The sequence below is a fragment of the Hipposideros armiger genome, unplaced genomic scaffold (assembly GCF_001890085.2).
Source record: "Hipposideros armiger isolate ML-2016 unplaced genomic scaffold, ASM189008v1 scaffold_89, whole genome shotgun sequence".
Classification (NCBI taxonomy): Eukaryota; Metazoa; Chordata; class Mammalia; order Chiroptera; family Hipposideridae; genus Hipposideros; species Hipposideros armiger.
The window spans coordinates 1,134,523-1,142,871 of NW_017731439.1; the positions used below are offsets into that span (position 1 = coordinate 1,134,523).

At 43.2% G+C, this 8,349-nt stretch overlaps 1 pseudogene; it reads right to left on the reverse strand.

Annotated features, from left to right (window-relative positions):
- Positions 1–3,534: 3,534 nt before the first annotated feature.
- On the reverse strand, positions 3,535–3,814 carry LOC109383829 (60S ribosomal protein L37 pseudogene; annotated as a pseudogene).
- Positions 3,815–8,349: the final 4,535 nt, after the last annotated feature.

Genomic DNA, 8,349 nt, shown 5'->3' on the forward strand with positions numbered 1-8,349 from the left:
AACCACTGAGCCTAGGAAAAGGCATCGCCAGCAGCTTCTCCAAGGTGAGATCTCATGCATCCCCAGGGTACCACTTCTCCTTTACCTTTATGCAATGTGATACAGGGCTGACACACAAAACCACCAAGGTCAAAATGTCACTGTTTTTACGATTTAAAGAAATAAAATTATTTCAATTAAAATAAAAGTTTTAGCCTTTTCCCCACCTCACTTTGACGGTCTCCCCTCAGAAGAGTGGGTGTATAGGAGTAGCACAACATCTAGACCACCAGGGGGCGCCCTAGAACCACCGACTTTGATGGACGAGGGACGAACATGCCAGGATTCGGGACAAACCTGAACGCCTAAAACAAGGTCTTCTGCAGAGTTAGCTTTTCGCGTTTTCATTAACTATAATTTTGAAAGATGGTCCTGTCTTTCTCGGCCCCAAATCCTTCTCAGGGCTGGGCCTGGGACGGGAGCAAGGCTGTGACGCTCAGCTAATACCCAGCTGGGGCCCCTACCATGAAATCTTCATGGAGTCGCAGAGCCAGAAGATACCACCAGGGGGCGTCGCCTTTATCCTCTGCCTTCACACTTAACCTCCTGGAGATAGGGGGTTTTTTAAAGACCTTCAAGGTTTCAGGGGGAAGTGTCTGTCAAGACATTCTGCCTAAATAGAAATAGATTTTGAAAGGCGCCCTTGCGCACACAAACTAGCTCACACACTCATGCATCACCTGAATGTTCCAAGGTTAACATGAATGACGTTTGGCTTTTGGACTGCATTTGATTACCCTGACCGCGACTCTCCCAGATGGCGCTCCAGACCAGTGGATACAAGAAGTGGTGAGGTAGAGCATCAGGTAGAGGAAACCTCTGACAAGTTCATTCCCGCAGAGGCCAAGGGACTAAGAGTGTAACTCACCTCAGGGATACCTGCATCTTAAATTCCGTTCCTTCGGCTACATGCTCATACAAATAGAAAGACCACTCGTTTATTAATTCATTCAGTGCAACCAAGAAGGATGTCTTGAACATGAGGGATATAGCAGTGAACACGACAGATGAGATCTCTGTTTTCTGGTAGCTTCCACTGTAGAAGGGGAGACAGACAACAAACAAACAAATAAACAAGACGGTGTTGCACAGAGCTGAGTGAAGTCAATGAAACAAAGCAATGTGATAACAAGGCTCTGAGGAATGGTTGATTCTTGGTTGGGGTATTGCTACAGAGATGTATGTATTCGTCAAAACTCCAAGCTGTACACTTAAGATAGGTGCATTTCATTGTATGTAGATTTTAACCCAATAAAACGCTTTTTTAAATAATGAAGAGTGACTGGAGAAGGAGGACATTACTAGGGTGATTTGGATGGCCTCTTTGCAGAAGGGACATTTGAGCTGAGACTTGAAACATGAGACTGAGGCAGCCGTGGCAAAACCTGGTGTTTCTTCCTGCCAAGATACTGCAGAAAGAGACACCCATGTGTTCAGAGTCCAAGTTGAGAATATGTTGAGGGCATGGGGAGGCGAGTGTGAGCAAAGGGAGTAAGAGGGTGGGTGCGTGAGATGAGGTTGCAGAGATAGCTGGGGCTGGTGATGAGGGCCTTGAAGCCTGTGTAGGAGTTCATTCTAGGTGCAGTTGGAAGTCATTGGGGGACCAGATGGAGGAAGGATAGAGCTCCCCAACCTGAGGGGCCCCAGGGCCACCTCCAGGCAAGGTCTAAGGAAGAGGGAGAAGAAAGAAGCCAAGCCGAGCAGCTACCTGAGGACTGGTGGTAGGAGAGGCCTGTGCAGCAGGTAGGCAACTGGAGTCCGGGTTGTCTAGGGAGGGCGTTGTGGTCACAGATGGAAAACACAGCAGGGCCTAGAAGAGTCAGGAAGAGCCAGGGTCACCTGGAGGGTCCCGAGGCCTGGGGCGACCAGCAAGTGGGCTCCAATGTATGCCTCCAAAATCAGCCCCAGGAACAAAGCCAAAAGGGGAATCAGAAGGAAAGGGACAAGGTCGAATGCCTTCAGCTGGAAGGGTACTGCCCAACCACTGCCCTGAGTTCCATAAATTCCCCCTCCCAGGAGTCCGCAGACCATCCCATGGACACAGCCTAAGGAAGCCCAATGACCCAGGGAACAGATGCCTGGTTGGTCCAAATGGTGCGCAAATTGAGCAATGGGTCTACAGGGCAAATGGTTTCTGTAATGTGGGCAAGTGGCTGGAAACTCAGCAGTGTGTCCCCAAAATGCCTTCACTCATTATTTCTGCCTGGCAGGTACCTTTGGGCAACAGCTGTGTGCACTGAGAATAATGAAGGAAGCCAACTCAAAGGTGCCCCCCAAATACCCAATGGCCTGGACTCCTTAGAGAAGGAAAAGCCAAGTGGTATATCTGAGGTGGGGCCATCTGCTGTCATGAAAGAACAGAGACTCACCCAAAGCGAGACAAGTTGGAGCGAATTGCTTGGGTGGGAGAAAGGAATTAGAGGAGCAATTTCAGCATGCCTCAAAGGCTTATGCAGAGGAGGGCTCAGCCTTATGAACTACTAACTGGCTCTCCTCTGGGACACACTGTTTTTCCAGAACTGAAAACGCCCTCTTTCTTGTCTCTCTGTGTCTGAGGTCTTAATTGTTTCCAGTGTTAAATGAATGACAGGAGGAAAGAACCAAAGCTTCCACAGTTCACTAACTGCTTTAGGGATTACTTATAAACGTATAAATGTATAAATGACCTTGAGATAGCTAAGAAGAAGAGAATGATCACTGAGAAGTGGGGGTGCTAGGAGCAGGGATCTGGGGTCAGCCCTGCCTTGGCTAAAAAAAGGAAATATAATTATAGGACAGTACACAGCTTAGCTTTACAAAGCATTTTTATATAGTCATAATGTAAAGGCTGGACATGGGTCTCACCAAAAATGGTGATTGGACAAGAAGGTGGGGAAGGAGATGAAAAAAGATAAGACTCCAGATTAGCAAATCAGAAAGAATGGCATCAGTGTGTTACTTACAGATAAAGTGATAAACACCAAAGAATGGACATGGGGGGGGGAATGGGAGTGAGGCCCAGAAGGAGCGGGAGAGGGGCTTTTGTTTGACCCTTTTAACTACTCATATGTGCATGTTCATTGCTGAGGGAAAGCATGTTTTGGAAAAAGTTAATCCATCACAGGTAAAGGCACTATTGCCACTCCCCATCCTAGTCAAAAGGTAACCTTTAGCAATTATATATCCTTCTAATCTTTTTCTCTGTTTACATATGGAGTATTTGTGTGTGTGTATGTGATACATAAGTAGTAACATCCTGTCTGTATCTTTTACCATCTATCTGTTTTCACTCAACATATCTTGGCACCTACTTTCAGGTATGAAATAGATTTTCTGATAAGGATATAAACTTTAATATACTTCCTCTACAAATTCTGAGTAAATAAATTATTGCTCACCATGAGACAAATCTTTATTACCAGGACTTTTGGCTCCTTTATGTAGTTCACTGAAACCAAATTATTATCTTTTTTCTTTTAACCAAAACATTTATTGTCCGACTAATAGTTGAAATCCTTAAAATGAACTGAATGTTGCAACAGCTGCCCTCTTGGGTTTAGGTGGTGTTCCTTCACGGGATCCATGCCTGAATCTGCCGTATACAATTTTTAGGTACCTCGTTTGACCAGTCCCAGTGGTATTTAGCACTCCAGTTATAGTTTCTCTTCCACTTCACAGGGTAGCCACATTTGCCACAGGTAGACTTCTCAGTGTCGTAGGCCTTAGAGCCACAGCGGCAGCATAACGTGTGCATCTTATTGTGACCGTTTTTAAATGATGACGTTCCCTTCGTCATGGCGTTTCTGTGGCCAAAACCAAAGAGCTATTATCTTTTAATATATGCAAGAAAGTATTATGGATCTTGAATTTTCCTGGAGATGCATTTTTGGAGCAACTTCCTTGGGGGAATAAAGCACTTTAAGGATCACTCAGCAGAATTCATTTACAGCATCCTGTATGGATTTCTGGTGGCAGGATTTTACTTCGAGTGGCAGCTCCTGGGATTTTTTTTTTTTTTTCTCCTTCAACATGCTGAATGTCACACTGGCCTAAAAAGCAATGGCATGACTTTAAGGGCAGGTGACATTTAGTTTTATAAAGCCTAAAATCTGCATTATTTTCATCTTCATTCAGGATGAGTTTCAGTGATTCATTGTGAAAAACATGGTGCACAGTCCTTAGATGGATTTTTGGGCCCAAGGTAAAAAAAATGGAATGAACTTCTAAAGAATAATACTTCATCTTATTTTGTAACTAGATCCTCAGGTGATGGGCGTGCACTTGCGGCTTAGGGTAAGGAATGTTGTGGTGAGGTTTTATTGTGTTCCATATCGGAAGAATCAGAGTGAATGCCACGCTTGGGTTATCTTAATACCGCTTTATTGTAGTTCAAGGGTTTAGGGTTTAAAGTCAGGATTATTATGGTTTAGGGCTCTGGGGATCAAAGTCCAATTTAGGTCCAAGTAAGCCTCAGGGTAATAATCATCTCTGTCATTGTTCTCATGTCATTAGGATAATTAGGGTGAAGGCATCCCATCACCAAGGGGAGAGGTGTAGGGTTAGGGTTCTGGTCAGGGTATAGGTGGATCTGCTCCCATCTCCAGAGTTTAGAGTTCAGGGTCATTAGTTTATGGTCATTAGACTTCAGGGTTATCGATGTACGGAGAGTCAGGATCAATCATACATCAATCCATTATTGTTTGGAACTCAGGGTCTTCCAGTTCAACATGAATAGCTTCCCTGGGTCAAGATTAAAGTCAACGCGTGTAAACAGAGCCCTGCTCTTTGGAGCATAATAGATGTTGAGTCCTTGGGGCATGGGGTAATCAGGTCAGGACAGGCCACCAACAAGGTGTCTACTCCACTGCCTGTTACAATTTAGGATTGCTGAGTCATTAATGTCAAGTTCATTAGCGTTGTTAGCATTAATGTCATTGAGACTGGGAAAGTCACGCTCATCAGATCTAGCCTCCATTGAAATATTTAAGGTCAACTTGGGTTTAGGAAAATTTTGGATCTAATTGAATTCTTTAGGGAGTCTGGGAATTTAGATGTGTTTAGGATCTCTTAGGTCTTCTAGGGTCTTTTGGACTGTTGGAGTTTAGAAGCATTTAAAGTAAATTTGAATTCTTAAGGCACTTTAGGGAGGTGTAAGGTTTAAAATCTTTTAGCCTATTGTGATCCTTACGGTCATTTAGACTTGTTTGAGTTAGTTCAGGGTCAAGAGGAATAATTTTGGGCTTAGGGGTTTAAACATCATTTAAGAAACTTGATGTTTAGGGTTGTTTAGGATTTAGGGTTTAGTTTTGTCTAGGATCTTTGAGGACATCTTAGAATAGAGGGTAGTTTTAGTTCTCTTGGCATCCTTTTGGGTTATTCAGGTTTATGTAGTGTCTAGCCTTGCTGTTCAAAGCGTAGTCTGTGCACCAGTATCATCAGTGTCCCCTGAGAGACTGATAGTAAGGCAGCGTCTCAAGCCCCACCCAGATCTCCTGATCTGAATCAACATTTTAACAAGACCCTCTAAGAATCCTTATGTTCTAGGAGGATGTAGGGTCATTTGGGATCATTTCCAGCATTAGGGTTTGAGGGTTGTCAGACACATTAGCCACTGGGTCATTGAAATGATGGTCCTTTAGAGTCCTTAGAATTAGGATGGGGTTTTTTTTTTTTTTCATTAGGATATTTTATATGTTTAGAGTAAATATTGTTTAGGCTTCAAAAATAAAGTCTTTTAGAGACTGCTAAGGTTTAGGTTCTTTTTGGGTTGCTTAGAGCTTTTTAAGGATGGTTACTATTATTTGGCATCATTTAGTGTCATTGAAAACCACTTAGGGCTTAAAGTCATTTTGAGGAATTTATGTCTTTTCAGGATCTTTAAGATCCTGAAGTCTTAATAAGGGCCATTTCGGGTACTTTAGGATCACAAAGGGTTTAGAAGCATTTGGGGTGATTTATGACTCATTCAATGGCTTGGGATGATCTAAGGTCATTTTATAGGCGATTACAGGGAGTGAGGTTGGTAAGGAACTTTGGGCAAGACAGTGGGGCTGTCAACATTGGCGTTTTTGGCATTTTGATGTCTGTTTAGGATACATCTGGATAGTCATTCATTCATTCCACAAATATTATCAAGGTGCCTCCCAAGGGTCAGGTCCTACTCTAGGTGTTGGGGTTAGCTTCTCGGAGTTTGGGCTCTGGTGGAGGTGATAAATAAATCATCAAATATATTCAGACAGTGAAAAGGGATTTTAAGAAAATGCAAGTAGAGGGTAACTGGCAAGAGGACAGCTGATTGGGTAGGGAGCTCAGAAACAAGAGTTGTGCTGAGACCTGAATCAAAAAGGAGCTAAGCATGTGATGCACTGGGGGAAGAATGCTCCAGAAAGAGAAAAAGGTGAATGCAAAGTCTGGCATGTTTGAAGGACAGTGGGCTAGAGTGTGAATTACAGTGACTATTAAGGAGAATGGAGGCCATGGGTTCCCAGGAGTAAGTAGGGTGAGACCATTTAGGTCTAGGTAGGCTGGATAAGCACTTAGTGCTCCTTTAAAGGTTCCAGGTCATTTAGGGTCACTGAGTATCATGAGAGTTCTTAGGTTTAAAGTAGGTTCATTCAAGGTTTAGGGCCCACAGGGGCTGTTAGGATGGATTAAGGATCATTTAGGATCTTTTATGACCACTTAGGATCTTTTATTGTTGCATAGGATTTAAAAAATTCATTCAGGCACATTCAGCATAATTATTGTTGTTAAGTTTTAAGCTTTTTAGGTTTTATGGTTGGTTAGGACTGTGCAAGGTTATTTAGCATTTGGTGTCATTTAGAGCTTTTTAATTATATCTTGACTTCATTGAGGTTATTTAGGCTCTTTTTCAATTGAAATAGTCATTTGGGGGGGGGGTTAGAGTTTAGATCACTAAGAGTCACTTAGGATCTTTTAACCTCCTTTAGGATCATTTAGGGTTGACTAATAGCATTTAGGAATCTTAGAGTTATTTAGGATCGTTTTCATTGTTTATCACCGTTTAAATGTTTTACATGGGGTCATGTTTAGTTGCTTAGGGTTTTTGGGTTCATCTAGCATTGTTGAGGTTTGTCTGGTGAAGTGGTTCTCAAATTAGGTGCCCACAGGGCCGGAAGGGAGTGGCTGGGAGGGGGAGGAACATCCTGCTGCTAGAGACACATACCTTAGAAGCATTCAGTCAGAATCTCTAGGTAGGGAATGCAGGCATCAGTGTTTCTAAAATTCCCCAGGTGGCTGCCATGTACAGTCAAGTTGCGAACCATCACTTCATACTTGTTTGGAACAAGGCCACCTACTCGAACCATCAGCATCAGCATCACTGGAGAACTTGTCAGAGATGCAGATTTTCGGCCCCACCACCAGCTGCTGAGTCAGAAATGCTGGAAGTGGAGCTCAGCAATCTGTGTTTTAACAAGTCCCCCAGGTGATTCTGATGACCCCTAAAGTTTAAAACCACTGGCATGGGGTTTACAAGGATCTTCAGGATCTTTGAGGGTTTCTAAGGTGGGGAGATTTTTAAGGGCATTTTAGGATCACTTAGGGTAGACAAGTGGACACCCAGCGTAATGTTGCCTAGACATCCTGAAGGATAAGTGGTCGATCCTGTATGACATCAGGACCACCCTAGTCTCCACCCAGAGCCTGCTAGGAGAACTCAACTTCGATAGCCCTTTGAACACACATGCTGCCAAGCTCTGGATAAAGCCCACAGACTTTAGAAGTACCTGCAAGAAAACTACTCAAAGCAGGTCTGCAGCCAAGAGCCCTGACCTGGGCTACCCAGCCTCTCTCCTTGTATTGTCTTATTTTTTTCTTAGATGGTCTGTTTTACTCCATGATTTCTTTATAGGGCTTTGTATCTTAAGTTGTGGTGTCATTTTTGTTTTGTTTGTTTTTAAATTAACTCTCCGGTTGAGCCCTTGTGATAAATATATGAAATAAAAACATTCGAGGGTTCTTTACCAAAAAAAAGGTTATATGTGCTGGTGTGGGGTGAAGCACATTTTCTGGAATCTCCCATACGAGAGGCCTTGGTTAGCTTGGTAGACACTGTATCTGGTACTGAATTCTTAATCTGAAGAACCTCAGAACGTAAGAAACTGAAAGTAGGACAGTCTGACAGCACATTCTGGCTGACCACAGGTTTCCAGAATTTACAATAAGTTTTTTTTCTCCTTTTGAAAGCTTTTGTTTGTCCAATGCCTGAAAGAATCATTGAGAGTACAATTAGAAAGTGGGTTTGGTGTCCAGGGTGACTGAGCCTAAACACAAGGAATTCCCCTATTTCTCACATGGAGACTCTATCCC